Source organism: Ascaphus truei, chromosome 1, assembly GCF_040206685.1.
Source record: "Ascaphus truei isolate aAscTru1 chromosome 1, aAscTru1.hap1, whole genome shotgun sequence".
In the NCBI taxonomy this organism is placed as follows: Eukaryota; Metazoa; Chordata; class Amphibia; order Anura; family Ascaphidae; genus Ascaphus; species Ascaphus truei.
The window spans coordinates 80,728,817-80,753,362 of NC_134483.1; the positions used below are offsets into that span (position 1 = coordinate 80,728,817).

At 42.1% G+C, this 24,546-nt stretch overlaps 1 long non-coding RNA gene across 2 annotated transcripts; it reads left to right on the plus strand.

Annotated features, from left to right (window-relative positions):
* The first annotated feature begins 436 nt into the window (after positions 1-436).
* LOC142489405 (uncharacterized) lies at positions 437-6,723 on the plus strand. Of its 2 annotated transcripts, none has more exons than XR_012799850.1 (3): positions 437-469; positions 1,125-1,251; positions 2,398-6,723. It is a non-coding gene; the product is annotated as an uncharacterized LOC142489405 (long non-coding RNA). The 2 variants fall into 2 exon arrangements; XR_012799852.1 differs by having other exon boundaries at positions 447-466.
* The last annotated feature ends 17,823 nt before the right edge of the window (positions 6,724-24,546 follow it).

A 24,546-nucleotide genomic window follows, 5' to 3' on the forward strand; every position in this document is an offset into this window, starting at 1 on the left:
CAGTGTAAAATGGATAGGGTGCCTCAGTGTGATATGTGTATTTTAGTTGAAAGGGTCTGGTGTGTGTTACATAAATCAAGGTGTCAATATCACCACTTCCAAATCACATCTGATTAGTATGTGGTTCACTGACAGTGTGTATAGTGTAATATAGCTAGTACATTGCTGGCCAGACCAACATGGTATATGCTGATTGTGGCCTAGTTGGAATCAATTGTCAGAGAGACCACCAAAGGGTTAATATGTATCCTTCAATGCAACGCTGGATAAATTAAAATACGTATTTTAATTGTGTTGAGTGTTTATGTACTTCACTTATTTTACCCATATACACTAATAAAGGTATTTTTAATCAACTTTCTTGTATCAATCCCAATATGAGTGCTTGTTCAAAAGGGGTTCTCTCACTTGTCAAGGCAGGTACTTTGTACGTTCATTGTCGGAAGATTTGACTGAGGTTACTGAGGTGGTATGCACAATGGGTTATGAGGGTTTGTTATTTAGCACTGTTTATGTTATGATTATTTGGACTCTAAATGTGGGTGAGCTGGTTTGTGGGTCTATAAGAAGTTCAGTGGGCTTGCAGTAGGAGGATGGGGAGATGCACTTTAGAATCAGAAGATCATAAACTGATCAAGTGTTGTAGAGCTTTGACGGTGTACTTTTTTTTTCTTCAAACGTTTTTATTAGGCATTTTCAGTTTACATACATAGAAATACAATTACAGCCTAATACAAAAGAGTTTTTTTTTTTTTTAAAAGGTATATAAGGGTTAGAGAAGTAGAGAAGAACTTTGCCAAAGGAGGCGAGACCCCAGGACCACTGAGTGATCCAGTAGGTTAGAGGCTGGAAAAAGACAGGGAGAAAGGAGAGGGGGGGGGTAGGGGGTGAAGGGGAGGGGGAGAGGGAAGGGGGGAGAAGCCCACCCCACCCCCAACCGCCAGGGCTCGTTCACCGAGATTCGTGTGTAACTTTTTGTGCGACTATCGCGATTTAGTTGGGTTTTGATTGTAGTTAATGGGTCAGCCAAGGCTCCCAAACTTTGTAGAAACCTTCTGTCGATCGTTCAAGAAAAGCAGTTAACCTCTCCATAAGCATTACCTCGTTTCTTCTTTTTTTTTTAGATTCTGTTTACAGGGGGGTTAACACCTTCTTCCAGGAGGACGCTACCGCACATCTCGCCGCTGTAAGAATGAAGGAGATTCATTTCCTAACTGGGCGGTCAATTTCCTCTATTGGCCTGGCCAGTAGGTAGGTCAGCGGATTTATTGATTTCAGGACTATAGGATGCAGTTAAATTGGCAGTTGGTTTATTGGGTTTTAAATTATCTAGACTTGGCGTTCAATGATGTAAGAGTTAGGTTGTTGCTAGATTTGATTAGTTGCGGCTGGAGTTGATGGTCTTGATCCTGTGTTTGGTGGGACTTTTCCTCAACTGGAATGTGGCAGGTAAATTAAGCCTGGGATGTTAAGTAATTATGGTATTGTTTACCAGGGTGCTGAGTGGCAACTGGTAGGTGTGGGTTGCGAACCGTGGACAAGGAGTGCCATGAGCTTGAAGTGGGTGTTTTCAATCTGGGTAACATTTTTGTTTTAAAGATTGTTAATTAAAGCAGTGACTATTATCCTGCAAACGTGTCGTGGGGTTATATGGGTTTAGGGGATCTCATCTCATTACGTTGGAAGTTTTTATAGGAATTAAAGCACCAGGTCTCCTCACCCCAAGGTAATCTGTATTTGTGTGTTAGCTAGGATGTAAGAGAAGAAGAGAGAGCAAGAGATATGGGCCAGGAGGAGGGGAAGAGAGAGACGGGGCGGAGAGGGAAACAGAGAGGCAGGGGGGCAGGTGAAGAGAGAGAGACAGGGGGAAGGGGAAGAGAGAGACGGGGTGAGGGGAAGAGAAAGACAGCAGCGAGGAGAAGAGAGACGGGGTGAGGGGAAGAGAAAGACAGCAGCGGGGAGAAGAGAGACGGGTCGAGGAGAAGAGAAAGACAGCAAGGAAGGGAAGAGAGAGAGGGTAAGTGTACGAGGGGAAGAGAGAGGGGCGGAGTGTAAGAGGAGGAGTGTATGAGGGAAGAGAGAGATGGGGGAGAGGGTTGGGGTTGCCCAGAATTTCACAATGTAATTCTAGGGTTCCTTAATCAAAAAACGGTTGAAAATCACTGTATTAGAGAGATCCCCATACTCAACTCAAAGGTGTACCGGTGAATCATCTCTGCGCTCATCCGCTGCTGTGCTGATTTACTGCTGGTGATATCTGTACAGGCTAAGTGTTGGGCTGCTATTTGCCTCGCGGTTCCTGCCGTGTACATGCGAATCACCTGTGCGCTCACCCGCTGCTGTACTGATTTGCTGTTATATTGCTGCTGAATGTAGTGACTTTATTTGATTTCTCAGCGGTGGCTACATACCACCTTCTGGATTCCCCTGAACTTATCTTATCCCCCACTGGCTGGAACCTGGACTGGACATCATTCACCCACGAAGTATCTGGAGAAGGAGATCAACCTATTGCTGTTCCAGTGGCTGACGTCAATCTTTTTACGTGGGCGTTCGTGATCGCTTGTGGTACCATGCTGGTTATTGCACGACATGCTTATATATGTTAATCATCTTGTACGTGCAATACTCACCTTCACCATTTGTATAATATATTTCATATTACTTACTACACTATGAGTTGTGCGATTTTCTTGTTTTTTCTATTTTTCTGATAGAAATGCTGGCAATGCTTCCCAATTGGTCTGCCTTGCTGAGAAACATATGTGGGAAAGCAAGGGACATTTTGATGATTATGAAACTCCACTTGTGCCGACCCAGTTACTATAATATAACCACAACTTCCAGAAACAGGACTGCACTTGGATGCGCCTTTTGTATATATTATAAATTGGGTACTATATGTATATATATTGATTTGAACTGGCATAACATATTTTTCGGCGTGTTTTTACTCTGCTGATTTATCAAGTGGCTTTTCCAGGAGAAAGGCTACTGTAGCAGAAAAGATTTTTAAACTTTTTGTTTCCTGTTATGAAAAAGACAGGTTATTATGTCAATGGAGACGGTTTTTGTCCTGCTTTTTTTTAATCAAAATTCCATTTTCCTGCCTCAGACTCTTTGCCACCCAAATCCGGAAAACCTGCCTTATTTTTTTAATCTCCTTTGCAGATGAGAAAGCAGTAAGGGGGGAAAAAAAACCAGTAGAAACAAATAAAAGTAGCAACATGTCTTAAGCATGATTTAAGGCAAACTAACACTCCTATGGAACAAAATATTGTTAATTTGGCTAAAAAAAAACAAACAAAAAACAAACAAACAAAAAAAAAACACTGAACCAGCTGCAATCTCAGCCTACGCGGACTTAAGTTCAGTTATATTTCAGTATCAAACATTGCAATATATGTTTGTTCCGACCACTGTGTTTTATATAGCTACCATAAGCAGTCAATTCTCCCTGATCTTCTGTGAGTCTTCCTAATTTGGAATCAGTCTCAGAGACTGTTAGAATCAGCCATCTCCTAGACTTCAAAGGAGACTCAGTGATAGAAGTCAATAGTTTTGCATTAAAATGCCCTCTTTTGGCCAAGTACTCCCAAATCTTACTAATTTGGAACCCTGGGACACTTCTGCAGTTCACAAAACAGAGATGACATTAACGGGTATGACTGGCAGTTGAACACTATGGTCCAACTCATTAAAAATTCCCATTGTATTTCACCTATGGCACAGAGGCCTACAACATTCACTACTTTGCAGCATGTCGCATGCTCATCTGGAACCAAGAGAGATTATGCTAAACAGGTAGAAATAGACTAAGTAAAATGTAAGCATGGTCTCATTTTACTTTGTATAAAATGAAATCATAGTGTCGTGGCAGAGATCGTTTAGTGCAGTTGCCAACTTATTGTAAACATAAAAAATACTTTCACTGTGTGCAGAATGTTTAACTATTCTGACCGTTCAAGCACACAGTATAACATGAATGGGTGACACAGTTACTAAAAGCTGACTCTGCTAGAGTGATGCCTATGTATGGAATTTGCTCACAGCTCTTGGTAGACAGCATACGTTGTTCATGGAGCGCCACCTTGCGTTTCAAGTTAGTCTCCTGATCTTTCCATTTGCTCTTGTATTATTGTAAAAATGAGAAAGTGTTATACTCATAAAACTTCCAGTTAGAAATGGTGACCAGTGCATTCTTCCCAAAGTTAACACTTGGCTGCCAGATGGGGATGCAATGCATTTTCTTGCAGCCCATCCAGGTAGGGAAGGGGTTAAGCAATAACATTTTTAAGAAGTCCATGTGTGTCCCTTTAAAGTTGTTTCTGTTGTCTAAACACATGTTTTTTTTTGTAGATAGCAAAAGCATGTTTTAAATATATTATACTTTCTTTGTTTTCTTACATTTATGGGTTAAAAAAAACATTTGAATACTTGCAATAAAACATTTCAGAGGAACACTCAGAACTTTGTCTATCTCTGCAGTTCTCTGCACGGAAGAGTGGGAGATAACATGGATTGCAATGATTAACTTAACACTCCCACTGCAATTTATTGCATTATGAATTTTAGGAAATATGAGATGGTCATGGGCAGAGGCCAAAGATGTCTGGTCTGGCAAGAATCTGTAAAAAGCGGAAGAGATTTGTTACATATCTTTTAAAAATGACTGAGTATTTTGCCATTGTATCATTTTCTGCTTCCCACACAGTCTTCGAGGATTATTAATCTTCCAGAATTCAATAAGATTGCATCATAAAAAAATAGCACTGGTCTATTATTTTCTGCAACCAGAGTCATGTGGAACATCCAACATCTAGTAATTATTTACAGCCCATTATAAACCAACTTGTGGTAGAACATTAAGGGGTCAACCTGTAGACCCTTTAACCTGTGCCAGTAAATCATCCCATAACAACTGCAATTGCCTTATAAAACCATTCCCCAAATCACGTGCTGCCACACACGGATTAGAAATTCTTGATTCATTGAGCATACAAAGAGATAGTTACATAGTAGATGAGGTTGAAAAAAGACGTACGTCCACCAAGTTCAACCTATGAGGCATGTTTAAAATTGATGCCAGCAATGCCAGTTTCTAAGATCCATACACAATCCCCAATGTCTGGATGAAAAAGTAATTAGCAGATACAGATATACAGTAGCAGACATTATTATCCACGTTAATGCACAAAATAATGCATTTAATGCAAGTTATCTCCTTAAATATTGGTTTCAATAGCACTGCTGTTAAATAACTGGCCAGCATTAAGGATGGAAGGATTCCAGTGAGGGATTCGTTTTCTCTGGAGACCAGTGCCAGTGTCATCAATTTTACCCCCTCCAACAATTCAGGTTAACCTCTTAATTTACCAATGGCCAAAAAATGGGGGGAAAACTCAATAAATGAGCAATGAAGTATGGATTGAAGCATAATCCAGCTAGTTGTATCTTATTTGTTACTCATAAATTAGGATCCCAAGTAACTAGAAAACAACACACCATCCGCTGCTTTTCTGTAGTCTCTGGCCCAGAGCCTCAGAATTCCATTATTAACTTAACGAGATTCTAACTGCAGTTACGGTATCGTTAAGTGATAACGGGGATCTTCCAAGCCCCCAAAATTTGTATTAAGGTCTGTCTTATTGCTAAGATGACCTGCTGTTAACTTTAACGTCCATTAGTGTTAATGATATGCAAAAGAGGTGTGAAACAATGCTGCCTCCCCCCCCCTTACATCTCAGCCCTCATCCACAAATACATACATAAACATTCTGCCCATGACATCCACCTTTTCTCCTACCTTATCCACCTTCTCTCACTCCCTCCTACAAGACTTCTCCCGTGCTGCACCCTCTCTCTGGAATTTCTTGCCACGCACCATCAGACTCACCCCCAGCTTTCAGATATTTAAAAACTCTCTGAAAACTCACCTTTTTAAGGAAGCCTATCTGGCATATCTCTAATATTCTAAAAAAAAACTCCAATCCCAATGGGAACAGATGTGTGGCTGAACCAATCCCCATCCTATAAAACATCCCCCCCAAACCTTAATGGGATCAGCTGTGCGACTAGACCACACTCCAACCTGAGGCACACTCCATCCTACAATGAGCGGCCACTTTACCTTCCTGTTTCAACATTGTCTCTCATTCCCTCTAGATTGTAAGCTCTCACGAGCAGGGCTGAATTCATTACCTCTATGTATGTGTTTGTGCATGTTTGTCCTGACTTTTATGTAACTATTAGGTTTTTTTGTAACATACATTACTCTGTACCCCAATGTACCGCAGAATAATTATAATAATAATATCCACAGTAGGCTGTTAAAGTTAATGCAGGAAATAGGTCATACTGCAGCTAAACCGGGTCACAGCAAATATTTGGGTCTTGTCCAGGGTGCTGAAGTGGCCCACTTTGGCTTCCTACAGTATATTGCAAAGGCAATATAAGAAGCCAAAGTGAATACCTTGGACTAGGCCACAAAATTCAGCCAAGACCTATGTATGAATGCCTTAGGCCGCGCTTATAGTGGTGGCGATGGCGACGCGACCGATGACGTCACCCGTCGCCGTCGCCACCCGCAAAAGTTATCATTTAACTTTCAGTGACGTCGCTAGCAACGGGGTCATTGATTGGTTCAGAGACAGTCATATGTGGCGACAGTCTCTAAAAAATCAAATTTACCCGGCTTCCAAATTTTTGGTCGCTCCGTCGCTCTGTCGCGCTTACTATAAGCGCTCGCAATGGAGTCCATTATTTGTTTTGGAGTGACGTCGTGTTGCCGTTGCATCCACTATAAGCGCAGCCTTAGAAGCCATAGTGACCATTATGCATGCCTTCGAGGTCACTAAGGTAGCCAAGGGGTTAATACAAACACTTTAACTACCTTACTCCCATTGTATGACATAGAGGTACAAAGGCTATGACAAACAATGGGTTAACCTGCCCCTTAATTGCCCCACGTGGCCTAACCACCTTCCCTGGATAATCTACCCCCCTACACCACCTGATCTACCACCACCCCTTTGATAAACCTACCCCCACCCTCTACAGTACTGGTCATTAGCCCTAATAGCCAAATGTCTCTAATAGGGCTCATAACCAACATAAACACAATCCACTTACACCATAAACAATCAAAAAATTTTTTAAATTACACATATTGTATATTTCTGTATGTGTATATATTACTTCTGTATATATATATATTAACTCCCACTCCACACACACCTTTTGTAAAGCACTGTATACACTGTGGGCTCTCCATTCATTTATATTCACACAGATACACACACACTCTTACATCACTTACTTTCAGGAACCATTTAACACCTCTAGCCATAAATCTCATCCACACCGGGGGAAGGACAAGCACAGATAACATTCCAAGAGACACTGTTTTTAAGTATACCTTTTGCTTGCTTCATTCATTGTAACATCGCCGGAAGAAGAGATCAGTGTATCTCGAAAGCTCGCACAAATAAAAGCATTTCGTTAGCCACAGAACGGTATCATCTATTTATTTTTTGATTATTGAAGCTTGGCTAACACGGTACTGATACCTCTACATGTGTATATATATATATATATATATATATATATATATATATATATATATATATATATATACTAGCTGATATACCCAGCGTTGCCCGTGATGTAATGTTCTGCATCCCCCATCCTCCCTCTCAACTCCCTTCCCCCCTCTTCACAGCTGTTCAGGCTTCCCCCCTTCTCTCCTGACTCCCTCCCCCCTCCTTCCTCAGGGGGGAGGTCCCATTTTGGAGAACTGAAACGTTGGGTTTCTTGATGTACCACTATTTTCACTAATACACTTTGTGAAGTTTTCTACAACTGAGTGCTGTCTCTTGCTTTACCAGACCTTGGAACGGTAACATATGTCTATATTATCCATATGGGACAAGCACCTACAGCCTATCAGCACTATGGAGTGCCAACTGTTCTATTTGACTATATATATATATATATATATATATATATATATATATATATAATGGAAATATTCCAGAAAACCCACTGGCTATGCATCTTAACCCTGGCTGTGCTTAAAGCTGTGACCATGCAGCAAGCTTAAGCCTATAGGGAACCATGTTAAAATGGTTTTAAAGCAAAAGGTGACACTGTGTGCCCATTTGCATGTCATTTCCCAGAATCCCTTGCTGCAGTGGAAGTGCTGTGTGCTGGGTGATAATGGTGAAAGGCGGGGTTGCAGACCTGTCTAAGACATGCAAATGAGCATACAGGAATATTTCCATTTGCTCTATGCTTTGCTGTGGAGGGATTTTGTCACTTTTTGTACCCACCATAACTTAACTAAGTATATATATATATATATATATATATATATATATATATATATATACACAAAAAAGGGGAAGATAACTTCGCATCCACTCAAGCAATATAAATGGTCACCATAAGCCAGTATATAGTGGAATAATTTCCATAACAGGCGGTGCTCACGGGTCAATAATAGCTATGCAACAAAGAGAAAGAAACACGCTTCAGAGCACTCAGGTATACCGTATAAGTAATAACAATTTATTGATTGACACAAAGAAAATAGGAAACAGAACATTTGCAGGTTTATTGATTTATTTTTGCATTTATCATTGGAGACGTTACCAGCATACATAAGAGATAGCTTTGATGTTTTGTCGAGGTTAGAGCATATCACGGTCGACGAGGATATTCTCCTCGCGACCTGTGATGTGGAGTCACTCTATACCTGTATTAATCATTCGGATGGTTTAAAAGCTGCTAAATTTTATTTATCCATGCAGAATCTCTCTGGGGACCTCATACAACTGATCCTCAACTTGCTAAACTTTGTATTGTCCCACAATTATTTTATTTTTAAAAACAGATATTTCCTTCAGAAAAGAGGGACTGCAAAGGGAGCCACCTGTGCACCCTCCTATGCCAACCTTTTCCTGGGGTGGTGGGAGAGAGAAGTTGTCTTCACTGAGGACAATCTTGTGCATACACAATGCGTTCTGTTGCAGTTGAGGTACATAGACGATGTGCTTATCCTCTGGCGGGGCACCGCTGGAGGGTTCGCTGCATTTGTCGATGTCCTCAACCACAATGAACTTAATATCAAGTTAACCTTTCAGTCGAGTCACACGAGGATTGAATTCCTGGACCTTATTATTAGTGTTGGATAACGGGGTGTTTTAAATACAGACATTTTCCGTAAAGTAACAGCCACTAACTCAATATTACACGCTACTTGTTTCCATCCTGGCCATCAGATTAAGCGTATGCCCACGAGTGAGTTCCTCAGACTGAGACGGAATGTTTCGTCTCCATCTGACTTCTTATTTAGGTCAGGGGAGATGAAGCAGAGATTCGTTCAGAGGGGTTATAGTAAGACCACTGTAGAGAGAGGCTTTCGCAATAGCATGAAGACATCTCGAACCACACTCTTACAACCTAAACGTAAAACACACAATCAGAAAATCATTCGATTAGTGGGAACACATAATAAATAGTGGCCTCAATTACGTAATGTCCTCCAACAACATTGGGACATACTAATGACAGACCCAGGCCTAGCAAAGGTTTTGGGTAGACAGGTCACCATGACTAGCTGTCGGTCACCAAATTTGAAGGACAGTTTGGTGAATAGTCACTACGTCCCCAATATTGGTAAAACATTTTTATCATTTACTCCTAGAAGGGGCTTCACAAGGTGCTCAAACTGCTCAGCGTGCAAATATATGAACAATACCGTTACTTTTTCTAATAGTTCGAAAACCCATGATTACAGTATAAAGGATACACTTAACTGCAAATCTAAAGGGGTTATTTACTGTATCTCATGCCCCTGTGATCTACCCTATGTTGGAATGACCACAACGGAGGTCAGATTCCGTATATTGGAACATGTTGGAAATGTCAAAAATGCACAAAAAGATCTTGATAATTTCAGGAAAATCACAACAATCGCTAGACATTTTCTTAACAAACATAATTCGGATAGTACACTCTTGAGGGCTTTCGCAATTGAAAAAGTCATGCTCGGCATACGAGGTGGAGACCTTGAGCAAGCCCTTTTACGCAGGGATACTAGATGGATTACACAAATTGAATCTATGATCCCAAAAGGCTTGAACAACTATCTTGGCTTCGCCATGTTTTTATACAGTTTAAGCCTTCATTGACTTTGGGTTATGTCCCTTGTGATTTATTGCCCTAGTAGATGAACTGTAAATTTTGGTTTAGACAATTTCTAGTGACATAATAAATGCTAAATCGATAAGAATATTTATTGCATGTTCTTATTTGTTCCTACCTCTCTAGTACATCATTTACACGATACAAAGGCAAAGACACAGAACAGAGCCCAAGACGTTCTACTCACAGCCAATCAGGCAGGAATATGATGTGTTTCTGCGCCCTCTTCTAATCATCTACCTGAGTCCTTGGCTTATGGACTAATATCATACCCGGTCTCCTATCAGAAGATATGGATTCTTTATCATCAACAATGCTTATGGTGTTTACAATAGACTGTATGCCTCTGGACATTTGTTTGAACCAAGCATCCTGTTATTCATATTTCCAAGACACTGACCCTTCTGTATGATCAAATCTCTCTTAATGTGATAATGTGGGGTTTGCACAGTTGGTTTGCACTCTTTTTGCAACATGTGATTGAGAGGTCTTTTGTTTTGTCCTCCTGCATTTAAGTTTTTGAACAGCACATTTGTGGTGCAATAGGGTTAAGCTTTACAGGTGGGACCCATTGTGCATGCGCGTGATAAATTTGGTGTGAACTCTACAGACGTGGAGCTACACCACGTATCTGAAGGAGGTATATTCTCAATTTACCCTCAGTAATGTGTTTGAACGATCGCTGAGGGAATCCTGACCTTTAGTATAGTGGATGAGTGTGCTCCGCAATTTGTCTGTCCTGCGCATGCGCATAGCGCGTTAAGGCGCAACATAGGAAGTAAATTCCATTATAATGCTCTTCACTCTGACACGCGGAAGCACGGGCTCTCAATCACAGCACTGATTATATACAGCTGCTTTCTTCCCTTTTTGGCGCGAAAATTCACCTTTTTAAGCAGTGTTTTGTCCTAGCTTCCTCACCACTCCAAGTCTAAGTCCTCTGACGAAATGCGTAGGAGTGGGGGCGCTAGGCAGGACCCCTGTTTTATGAGTACACGTAACTATGCTACCTAACACTGCTGTGATTATGTTGCTGGACATTTATCACCTTTGATAACTTTTTTCAGTATACAGGCTATTCAGCACTGCAAGAGCAAAAAAAGAAATGGAGTGCGCCAAATATAGATGCTACTATAAATAGGGGACTAAAAATATTAAATGAAAAATACAACAAAACATGTGACATGAACCAATCCGGAGCATATAGGGTCTTGCAAAATTAAATTGATAAGTGTGTAAGGAGACCAAAACCCAATTTGTAGCACAGCTTCCTAATACAGGGAACCCCAGTCCCTGATAGAGTGGTACAAAAAGAAAGAAAAAGAAGAGAAGCGCAGTCAAAGCGGTAGTGGTAAAACTAAACACTTTTATGATAGATCGTGTCCCTAAGATCACAATCAAAAACAACAAAAAATCACAATAGAATCAAACAATAACAATGTTAAAATAAATATTGGTGTGCAAATGAAGCTGGTGTGCAATTAATGCTTATTGAGTCTCAGAGGGGTTAACAACGGGAAGATCCCGGTTTGAGATCAGAGTCCTGAAAAACGTGCACTGTCAGGGCATATGCCGGTATAGAGGGGTACCCCAGGGTTGAGCCAATGCTCGGTGTGCTCACCCTGAATCCACTGATGGTCCGTGGGGGTCCGATGGTTCTCTCCAAAACACAGCCTCTTCGGTCACGCTGTAAAGGTTGCTGGCTCCGCACAGCCCTCCGGGTGTCTGGGTCTGACGTCACTTGCGGATATGACGCACAGGCCCTTCCCGGTTGTCTCTGGGCTATGTCTGGCCTCCTCCGATCCTCCTCCGCAGTGATACTGGCTGATAGGCAGGCAAACAAGCACAAGACGTGCCGCTACCAAGGACCCAATTTGCTGTGTTGCTTGCTTCACTCCACCGCACAAAATGAAAGCATAAACCCTATGCTCCTCCTCCTACGCGTTTCACCATTAGATGGCTTCATCAGGGATATCACAGCACTAGTCCAATCATGATTTATAGTCTTGCTGATTACAATTACTTAAATTGATCATCATTAAACTTGATGACATTGATTGATTGATCCTAATGTCTCAATGGACTAGTGCTCATGATATGATGACTGGTTCATGTCACAAAACAGAATAGTAAATAACTTGAAAAAAATAATTAATAATTTAATTTTTAAAAAAACAATACATTGATGCATATGATTAAAAAACATGTGATTAAAAAACATGCTGGGTAATTGAGAACACATTTGGTCAACTATACATATCAAAACACTGTAAACACGTGTTGCTTGATTAAAAGAAATAAATGGATGTATAAGTAAAAATGAACTGTGTATGGATTTTGGGCTATAAATGAAATAATCAATCAATAATAAAAAGGGGAAACACATATTAACTACAGTAGAGGCAACGTTTATTCTAACATTTGCTGTAAACTAGCCGGGTTACATTCTGGGTATGTGCTGGGTATGATCTGGGCTAGTTTGAGGCACGTTTAAGGCATTTCTGCATTGACTAACGACCCATAGGATTAACACAGCAGGGATCCCTGGCAGTCCAATTCAGTTTGAATGGGACTGCCAGGGACCCCCGCTGTTAATCTGATAGGCCATTAATCAATGCAGAAATGCTGGGGCTAGTTTAAGGAAAGTTTAAGGCATGTGTTCAGAATGTACCTGGGTGTTTCCTGGGTTTTTTGGGGAATTGCCACTGGTTTTTGTTCGAATAAGAGTTGCCTCTACTGTAATGAAAGGCTAAAAGATCCAGATCCTCATTTAAACCCACTGTAGTTTAAAAATCCAGTAGGTCTCCTGTTTTCTGAGTTTTGAAAGTCTATCACCCCTCATAGTTGTTTTATTAATATGTTCAATTCCCACAATGGATAGTCCCTCTATATTCCTATTGTGGGTTGTTAAAAAGTGTCTTGAAACCCCATGGCCAAGGAAACCTTTCAGGATGTTTCTTCTATGCTCTGTAAAACGTTCTTTTAAACTTCTTTTCGTGCGTCCAATGTAATAGAGGCTGCAGGGACAGGTGAGCAGATAGACAACGTAAACAGTATTACAATTTATAACCTGTTTGATTCTAAATATTTCTCCTGTTACATTGGATGAAAATTCAATACTCTTATTCACAATGTGTTTACAAGTTAAACAGTTTGTACGTCCACATTTATAGCAACCATCTGGACACGAGGGTAACCACGTATTTAGAGGATTTACTGTTTTACACAATTTATTTTCATTTTTTCTTAACATAGTAGGGGCTAAAACATTCTTCAAATTTCTCGCTCTTTTAAAAACAATCCCTGGTCTCTTTTTTAGGGTTTTGCCTATAATGGGATCATTTTAAACAATCCCCCAATGTTTCATTAGAATCTTCCTAATATCATTGGAAGCCCCATTGTATTTAGTAATAAATAGACAATTATCTCCATCTGTGGGGTCATTGCTATCCTTCAGATTCGGTCTATTAATGTTTGCATTTTCTTGTATAAGGCACCGTCTGTTTTGTCCCTTAACCTTTAATAATGCCGCATCCAATTTGTCCTTTTTATATCCTTTTGCTAAAAATTTCCTATAAAGTACACCAGCTTATTCCTCAAAATCAGACTCTTTCGTGCAGTTCCTAAAAATTCTTAAAAGTTGCCCATAAGGTATATTGTTAATCCAAGCTTTCGAATGGTTGCTGGTCCGATCCAGATAGCTGTTTGCATCTACCTTCTTAAAAAATGTTTTCGTTAAAATTTGGTCCCCCTCACTAAATAAAACCAAATCTAAGAAGTTTATTGTTACTGAATTGTGTTCATGCGTAAACTGGAGATTGACATCATTATTATTCAAATAATCATAAAATTGTAAAAGCTCTTCTTGCGTACCCTTCCATATTATTAAAAGGTCATCTATGAACCGTTTATAAAATAAATATTTTTAAAAAAGGGATTATTCTGCCAAATGTTCTCAATCTCCCATTTACCCATAAAAAGATTGGCAAAGCTTGGGGCAAATTTCGTCCCCACAGCCGTGCCAATTCTCTGGAGGTAAAATTTATCTTCAAATAAAAAATAATTATTTTTTAAAATGAAATCTATACTTTTAATGATAAAAGATCGCTGCTCAATACTCATCAAAGGGTCCTGTTTTAAAAAATATTCTACTGCTTCTACTCCCTTCTCATGAATGATACTCGTATATAATGCTGTCACGTCACAAGTTACCCATAAAAGATCATCTGCCCATTTCATATTACCTAATAAATCCAAAATGTGTTTAGTATCCCTTGTATATGATTTCAAATTCTTCACATGATTCTGAAGAAATGAATCAACGAATTCGGACAGATTTTAAGTTAGTGAATTAATCCCAGAAATAATTGGGTGACCCGGAGGGTTTGTAAGACTCTTATGTATCTTGGGTAAGTGGTACATAACTGGTGTACTTGGGTGTTCCACATACAAAAATTTAAATTCCGCTTGATTCAGAACACCTTGCTGTGTCCCATCCTTTAGAAATGTAAAAAGATTTCTCTGGAATTCAATAAGTGGGTCTGCCTTGAGAATAGAATATGACACCCCCTCTCCCAGAATCCTGAGGGCTTTCGACACATAATCAATTCTATCCTGAATCACTATTCCTCCTCCCTTATCTGCCTGACGGATTATAATGTTTTGATTATTTTTCAAATCATCCAAAGCTTTAGCTTCAATCGGTGTTAGGTTCGGTCTTGCTTTAGGGGGATGTTCACCCCTGATCTCAAACCGGGATCTTCCCGTTGTTAACCCCTCTGAGACTCAATAAGCATTAATTGCACACCAGCTTCATTTGCACACCAATATTTATTTTAACATTGTTATTGTTTGATTCTATTGTGATTTTTTGTTGTTTTTGATTGTGATCTTAGGGACACGATCTATCATAAAAGTGTTTAGTTTTACCACTACCGCTTTGACTGCGCTTCTCTTCTTTTTCTTTCTTTTTATTCAACACTGCACTTGGCTGAGTGTATGTATTATACATGCTACATGTGTGACATTGTTTGCATTTTGTGATCCTCAGAGCTTAGAAACCACTCTTGCACAGATTGTTAATTTTCTGTGGATTTGGATAACATATCTGCCCTGATAGGCGGTACATATATGCTTGATGAGGAAGTATTTCACACTGGGCAATCATTCAATGTCCTTGGGGACTTATCCATTTATATGCATGTTTCATCGACTTGGAATTTGTAATAGCCTGCACAGGATTTTACTGCATATCTAGGTGATTTCAATAATTTTGCCTATAACAGGCATTGTGGTCTATATAATTAGTTTACCTCTTCTTTATGCAACAGTGTTTCTTTTGGGCAGTCTCTGGTCTTTAAGATGGTAATTGGGCTTTTGGTATAGATGCTTCAGATGGGATAATGTCCTTGTAAATGGATACACCGTCTGGAATGACAGATACAAGACACACTTGATTGCGCAGCGTATTTCTGCAATCAGAGCCCTATCTGAGAGTGAGAGGAATACTACTCACATAATGGACGCAAATGCAGACAGTTGAGAGGATCTGTGCTTGCTCCCCTTCTCCTCTGCTCCTTTCACGAACCCCACGTGGAGACTGCTTGCTGGAGGCGACCTCAATCTTCAATGTCGTCAGGGGTTAACTCGTTGCGAAATCCCACTGCGTCTTTAATGTAGTATTTCTTGAGGGAGATTTTCCTCAGAAATATGTGTACTGGAACAGGATCCTCTGAAGTGGATGCTCCTCAGAAACCTCATACTGTCCCAGCTGGTAAAAAGCAGAGAGTGACTTCGGGTGCACTTCAACCCCACTGAAGACTTGGCCACTCTTCGTGGTGTGGGTATTCGTACACAGGCTTCCCCAGGTCTGCGTCTCTCACCCGCAGTGTTCTGGGGATGCTCCACGTAAGCCTCGCATTAGCCGGTCAGAGTACCAGTGGAGTAGCAAACTGCTACGGTGGCCTCAGAAGTCCAAAATGCCCAACGCGTTTCGTCCGTGTTTTGACTTCTTCTGGGGTTATCTGATAACGTGGAGCATCCCTTTTCGATCCTGCACAGAGCAGAAAAATTGGGAAAATTTGTCGTTTTCATGCCTAATAAATTAGTTTATTTTTTAATTTTTTGCCTCCATCCCTTATATTGCCTTGCTGTGCTTCCACCATCAATTTCTCCTATTCCTGCACGGAACAAGTAATTAGTGCCCCATTCCTCCATTGCCTCCCATGCCCCCCCCTTTCCTCCGATGCCCCCACCTTACCTCTGATGCCCCCTTACATCCCATGCCCCACTTACCTCCAATGGACCCCCTTACTTCTGATGGCCCCCCTTACCTCTGATGCCCCCCCTTACTTCCAATGGCCCCCTTGCCTCCGATGGCCTCCCCTTACCTCCGAGGGCCCCCCCTTACCCCGATGGCCCCCCTTACATCCCATGCCCCCTAACCTCCCATGCATCCCCCTTACCTCCGATCGTCCCCCTTACCTCCGATGACGCCCTTACCTGATGGACCCCTTACCTCCAATGCCCCTCATACCTCCCAGTCCCCCTTAGCTACCATGCACCCCCCTTACCTCCCATGCCCCTCCTATAATTTGAGATATTTTCTATGAAGGGTGGACATGCAGTTCATTGTAGCACTGGAGTATAAAGCAATCAGTGCTTCGGTTTAGCCCAATAATTAATTTTAATCTTACTTTGCATTGCAATAAATGATTTAAAGGTACATCACATAATACCTAAAGCAGAATTCATTTCTCAGTGCTGAGGCACTAAAACCGTTAGAATCACCATTCTAATTCACTTATCCTTTGCAAGCTTCTCCTCTGCTGTTTTGTGTGTGTGTGTGTGTGTGTGTGTGTGTGTGTGTGTGTGTGTGTGTGTGTGTGTGTGTGTGTGTGTGTGTGTGTGTGTGTGTGTGTGTGTGTATGTGTGTGTGTGTGTGTGTGGTGTGTGTGTGTGAAAGTGTGTGGGTGTGTGTGGGAGAGTGTGTGTGTGGGGGGGGAGTGTGTGTGTGTGGGGGCGTGTGTGTGTGGGGGAGTGTATGTGTGCGCATGCAAGAGGGAGAGTGAGGGGTGCGACGGGAGGGGTGACATGGGAGATGGGGGGAGGAGGGGGGGGGGGGAAAGCCAGGAGCGATGGTTGGGGTTCACCAGAATTGCAAAATATAATTCTTGTGTTCCCTAACAAGAATAAAGCTGAAACCCGCTGCTCTAACTGATTCCGTTCTGCGCTCACGCGGACTCACATGTGCTACTTCACCTAACTCCTCTTGAAAACCCCATAATAGGCTTCTATAAATTCAAACAAGTAGCCAGCGGTCTACATATAATAATGTAATGAGGCTTTAAAACAATTTCTAACCTGCTTTATTCCAGATCTGACCAGAAAGCTTCAAACAGGAGACCTCGGAATCCCCCCTAACTCAGAAGACAGGTAGGGAACGCCTGCACTTGTGTGTATTTGCTGACAGTAACGCTTTAATCTTCTCTTGGGATGTTAGCAATCACTTATATTCACAAACCTGCCTGCATTTGGTCAATGTGAAGAAGCACAGTAGTTTCCCATTAATCAAGAATTAGCTTCACTGCGGATCAGCTCACACACACACACTCACCCACCACCACCACACCTCCCTGATCCTAGGGCTGCGGCCACGGTGCCGCTGAGCGAGCTATACGCTGGGCGCGTTCAATGTAATGAAAGCAAATGAGGACGGCCATGCTCGCGCGACGCTCACAAAAGCTCAGCGCTTGGAGACGCAACATTTTTTTATTTCCAAGCGCTGAGCATGCACATGTGAGCATACTGTGACCAATCAGTGTGGAGAGAGGGAGACATTCCGATTGCCAATTCTTGGAGTCAGGAAGGAATTAATTTTTCCCCTTAAGAGATGACATGTGTCACAGGGGTTTTTGGTTTGCTTTACTCTGGATCACTATACTGTAAGTAGGATATAGGCTAATGTATCTCATCTACATTTTTCATTGGTTAAACTTTATGTATTCATGTCATTTAAATAATGGTGAAAGGCGGGGTTGCAGACCTGTCAGACATGAAAATGAGCACACAGTAATATTTCCATTTGCTATATGCTTTACTGTGGAGGGTTTTTGTCACTTTTTTTTACCCACCATAACTTAACTAAGTGTGGTGAAACCTATCCCATGCTTCATTTTGCAGAGCCAGGATAACCAACCCCACACTGCAGAGACCCATTAAGGTCGAAACAGCTGTCTGTGGATGGGTTTACTGGCTAGGCATCTTAACCCAGGTTGTGTTCAAAAGCTGTGAATGCAACAAGCATAAGCTTATAGGGGACCATGTTATATGTTTTTGAAGCAAAAGGTGACACTGTGTGCTCATTTGCATGTCATTTCCCAGAATCCCTTTCTGCAGTGGAAGTGCTGTGTGCTGGGTGATAATGGTGAAAGGCGGGGTTGCAGACCTGTCTAAGACATGCAAATGAGCATACAGTAATATTTCCATTATATATATATATATATATATATATATATATATATATATATATATATATATATATATATATATATGTATATATATATATATATATATAAACGGCTGTCTGTGGGTGGTTTTCTGGGTATGCACCTTAACCCTGGCTGTGCTCAAAGCTGTGACCATGCAGCAAGCTTAAGCCTATAGGGAACCATGTTAAAAATGGTTATTGAGGCAAAAAGTGACACTGTGTGCTCATTTGCATGTCATTTCCCAGAATCCCTTGCTGCAGTGGAAGTGCTGTATGCTGGGTGATAATGGGGAAAGGCGGGGTTGCAGACCTGCCTAAGACATGCAGATGAGCATACAGTTATATTTGCATATTTGCTTTCCTGTGGAGGGTTTTTGTCACTTTTTTTACTCACCATAACTTAACTCAGTATTATGGTTTAGCCTATCCCATAGCCTCTCTTGCATTCCCAGTAAAATCAACCCCACACTGATGAGACCCATCAAGGTCGAAACGGCTGTCTGTGGGTGGTTTTCTGGGTATGCACCTTAACCCTGGCTGTGCTCAAAGCTGTGACCATGCAGCAAGCTTAAGCCTATAGGGAACCATGTTAAAAATGGTTATTGAGGCAAAAAGTGACACTGTGTGCTCATTTGCATGTCATTTCCCAGAATCCCTTGCTGCAGTGGAAGTGCTGTATGCTGGGTGATAATGGGGAAAGGCTGGGTTGCAGACCTGCCTAAGACATGCAGATGAGCATACAGTTATATTTGCATATATATATATCCTGTTAGCTGAGTTTAATAATCAAAAACAAATAGTCGATACCGTTCGGTTGCTAACGAAATGCTTTTATTTGTGTGAGCTTTCGAGATACACTGATCACTTCTTGCGGCGATGTTACAATTGATTAAGCCAAAAAACTTTGTTTGAAACAAGGCTCTGGAATGTTATCTGTGAAGCCTTCCCCTCCCCTCTGAGCAGTATGCGATTTATGACTTAAGGTGTTAAATGGTCCCTGAATGCTTGTGATGTAAGGGAATGCATGTATGTATGTGCATATGTATGTGCATGTGTAAATCTTAATTAATAAAGCACCCACAGTGTATACAGCGCTTTACAAAAGGTGTGTGTGGAGGGGGAGTGTATAACAATGGTGTGGGAAGGTGTAGAAATGTAAGGCTGCGGCCACGCAGCCGCTGAGCTCGCTCATGCTTGAGAGCGGTGACGTCACCAGCTCCCCAAGCATCAGCGATCGGCTGTCCTGCAATAATTTTAGAGCAGGAGTGGGGGCAGGGCTATTAAGGGAGGGGACGTGTCATTGGCTGGATCGGGGCTGTATGTGTGTCTGTCTGTGTGTCTGTGTATTTCGTATCCATTCTGATCCATCAGCTCCGTCGCGTCACTTCCGGTTCAGCAGCAGATTGACAGCTTGCAGCACCAATCCTCTCACTTCCTGGGCGGGTCCACTCTACGCGTTTCGCCAATACGAAACGCGTAGAGTGGACCCGCCCAGGAAGTGAGAGGATTGGTGCTGCAAGCTGTCAATCTGCTGCCGAACCGGAAGTGACGCGACGGAGCTGATCGCGCCCACCGGAAGTGACGTATCGCGTCAGAGACATCGCTGGAGGAGATTCCCACGCTGATACAGTGCAGAGGAAGCCACGGGGAGACTGTGGAGAAGCCCATCCGAGACGGCGGCGGTGCGGTGAGCTGCGGCAACCACCCTTACACTCCTTATCACTTATACAGTGAATAACGCATATATTGATTTTTAACATTGTGAGTGCACATTTTAATACTATATAAAGTTTATCCCTATACCATTGATCTGCACCATGGAGGTCTGTTTTTATCTTTCCATGTACGTTTGCAACTGACATCCCAGTTCTAGCTGCTTCCTGCATATGTCCAGTGATATCCACCTGACTTCACATATCCCGCCACTGCACTTATCCTACTAACTTTCTGTGAGTAGGGAGCACACAGGGGCCAAGCATCATATATCACCCTTGAACAAAATTGTTTGCACTTACTGATTCTATCACCTTACACAATTTAATATCATCTGCAAAGATGGAGACTTTGCTCTCGATTCCAACCTCAAGGTCACTAATAAACAAGTTAAAAAGCAGGGGTCCTAGTACCGATCCCTGAGGTACTCCACTCACGACTTTAGCCCAACCTATGATTCTTTGAGATTTGGATCACATTAAAGAATTTTCCAATGGGTGTTGAGGATTTTTACAATTTGACTAGCCGATGTATTGTATTTGGTTACAAATTTAGAAGGACCAAAATCAGACTGTTTTTCAACTCTTCCACACCCACTGTTTTTCCTCTCACAATACATTTTTCGCGATTCACTTATAAGAACTTCTCTCTCTTGTGCTTTAACTTTAGAGAAGGATTCCTCAATAATGGATGGTTTATACCCTTTGGCCAAAAATCTTTCTTTTAGAATCTTGGATTGGCACTCAAAATCTTGTTCCATAGAACAGTTCCTCCAAACAATTTTGAATGAGTGGAATGAATCCTTGACAAGTTGCTCTTTTGCACTTATGGCACATTTGGTAAAGTTTAGAGAAGAGAGAATTGTCATTCTGGAAACAGAGATCGAACAAGCTCAAAATGTATTAAGACCATACTGTGACAAACCTGAATTTGTCCAGTTAGAATCTATTACTAACTCAAGAGCTATACGTTTTGAGAAAGAACTTATGTATAGAAAATCACGCGTCTATCAGGGATAAGGATGATTAAAGAAAGAAAGAGATAACTCCAATAATAATTATTATAAGAAATCCAAATCCAACTCTTTTTATAAACACAAGCAACAGGAAGTTAAATCTAGTAAATAATCTGTTGAATCTGCAGGTTTTGTGGAGACACATGATTGGACACTATCAACCGATCAGGTTGTCTCCAAAGGTATTCTGACATCTAATAGATTTGAAAAGCCTAGAAAAGCCTGGATTGTATTGGAGATAATAGACCTGGCCCTAGTCATCAAAGTGCCATACCCAAGGGACAGCATGTACAGCAGGAACCCCATTCTTTTTTAGGGAAAACCCTAGATTTTTATCCTCAGGATGAGGGGAAAATGTATCCATTATGGACACAGAGGTTTCCTTCAAACACTCCAACAAGGAGAAAAAGGGAAGAGGAGGAAGAGCTATCCAGGAGACGAAAAACAAAAGATTGAGAAGAAAATTCAATTTGTAATGAAATCCTCAATCTTTCTACATATACACTCAGTGACAACCAGCGTCCTCTTTTGATTAGAGGATTAGGTTTTGCACCTAATTCCAGACCCACATCATTTGAACTTTTTGTTGACCTCAACCGATTCATTAGAAACATTACTCTTAAGAGATATTTTACCCTCCAGGAAGAGAAAAACAATCATGAATTGTTCAACACACAAGAACGATTGTGTATTGAACACATTGAATCAGTTTTGGAGGAGATTCAATCAGTTGAGGCTACTAATGATATGGATTTTTTAATTTATTCAGGTTCGTCTATTAGCGGATCAGCTATTGCGCCTCAACAAAATATTATCCACTCACCATTCGCTCTCAAATAACTCTTTTACCTCTATTTGTCTAAGGGTAATTTTATTGAATCATTCTATTCTCTTGTGCTTAAAGACTTTGAAAAGATGTGCTTAACACCTTCCTATGTTCACGCCAATCGCACCATTGGCGAAAGAGAGGCCCTCAAGGAACTTCAGGACCTAGACACTGTTGTAATACAGAAACAAAATTAAAAACCGGGCGCTTCTTGATGTTACAGTGACTAATGCTTAATCAATATAATATAGGTGATGATGATGTGTAAATTGTAATAGTTATCACAAACTGTGATTAGTGACCTCCACCAATACAACGTGATTTGTAAATATAATGTGAAATACAAAAATAAAAAAGCAGCTCTACACCCTTTATGAGGACTGTCCAGGTCCAAGTAGATCTTGTGTAGTTTTCCAATTAGGCGGAGCGCTGTGGTGCTCATAAACATGAAAAGAAAAAATGTATAATGGTGCAGATAGTACAACAATGTAGAATTTTTTTTAATATAGTCTCTGCTATGGTTGTACTCACAAATGATTAAGTCAAAATAGACATATCAGAGACTCATCTCTCTCTGATAGGAGCCCTTTAATGGAAGCCCCCTCAAGATGGTGTCTTGCTAGAAATTCATGAAGCTTGTAGTATGTAGATAATCGAATGGTCTCCCAGGGATGTATATAAAGAAAAGAGAAAGCGCACAATAGTATAGTACGATCTAAATTGTATTGTAGCAGTTTCCTGACGTAGCCGGATTCCTGACGAAGCCACAGCGAAACGCGTTGAATCGATTAGCTGTGGGAGGTGACTGAGCTGGGAAAACACTCGAGACAGGTGCTGGCAAACCTACAGAGACGGATACACCAGGCAGCTTCTTACTGTTGTAATACGTCAGGCCGATAAAGGGGGTGCTATTGTATTACAAGACAGGGACACATATATTAAAGAAGTGGAGAGACTTTTAGCAGATCATAGTTTCTTTGTACTATTGAGAGTAGATCCTTGTGACGATTCAGGGGATTCCTTCCCCTTCTTTTCCCTCTGTCCCATTTCCTGCCAATCCCTCTACCCTTTCTCACTCCTGTCCCGTTCCGTCTACCTCTATCCCACTACCTCAGCGCATGCCCCGCAGGTCTCGCGCACCCGCGCGGTCCCCGTCCCCTGACCTCTCCTGTACCTGCGGCCAGCACCTTATCTTCCCTGGCTGCTCCGTCCGCTCCCCTGCCTTCCTCCAGCGGGGTGCCTGCGGCGCGGCGCTCCGCGCACCTGGTGACCCGGCTTGTGCGCGCGCCCCCTCAGCTCACGGAGGGCGCGTGCACACGTTCCTCCTCTCAGTCCCTGCGGGCCATCTCTCTGTCACAGCCTGTGCACGCGCACCCTCAACTTACAGAGGGCGCGCGCACACGCTCCTCTTACCTGGCTTGTCACGATCCTGACTCCTCCTCCCAATCCCTACAGGTCATTCCCCTGACTGCCCCTTCTGTCTCCTCCTCTTCTCTCCCGGACCTATGTCTGTTGTCTCCCACTTCTCTCTCTGCTCCTCCCCTCTCTCCTATTGGTGTGCCTTCCTTTATAATCCCTGTTTGTCCACTTCTTCCTCGCTCTGCATAGTTCCTGTTTCTCTGTGTGCTGACCTATGCTGTGCTCCCTCTGTGTCTCTGCTGTATCCTGCTCCTGTGTTCCTGCTCCTGTGTTTACCTTGGATTTCCCTGGCTTATGACCCCTGCTTGTCCTGCTTGTCTGCTCTCTGGTATCCCTTTAAACCCTGCTTGAACTCTACCTCGCTTACCTCTGGCATCCTCAGACCTGGCTTTGTACCCTGACGACTCTACCCTCTGGACCCCTGGATATTGGCACACGGACACGACCATTTTACTCCTACACCTACTGGCATTGCAAGTATACTAACAACTCTCTCTACAGGCCCAGCAACGCTATACCACACTCCGGGCTCGTTCCCACTGCTGTGGGTGTGTGGTGTAATACCGTTCCCACCTCAGTATTGGGGTCTTGCCAGGTCTGCGGGCATACAGGCGTGACATTATGCAGAGCCCAACAAACGCAGACCCCCCTGAGGTATGTACCGGTATCGCCATAGAAATTTCCTTAGAGGCCTTACAATTTGTTAGCAATCACTTATCCACCGTCTCCCAGCAGTTGGCCAAGTTCTCCCCTCAGGAGACCCCCATGCCTCGTACACCATCACTGGCCACAACCTACGCCAACCCTGGGCCCCGGATTCCCTCTCCAAATCGCTATGATGGGGACCCCGTCGCCTTCCGCGGTTTCTTAAACCAATGT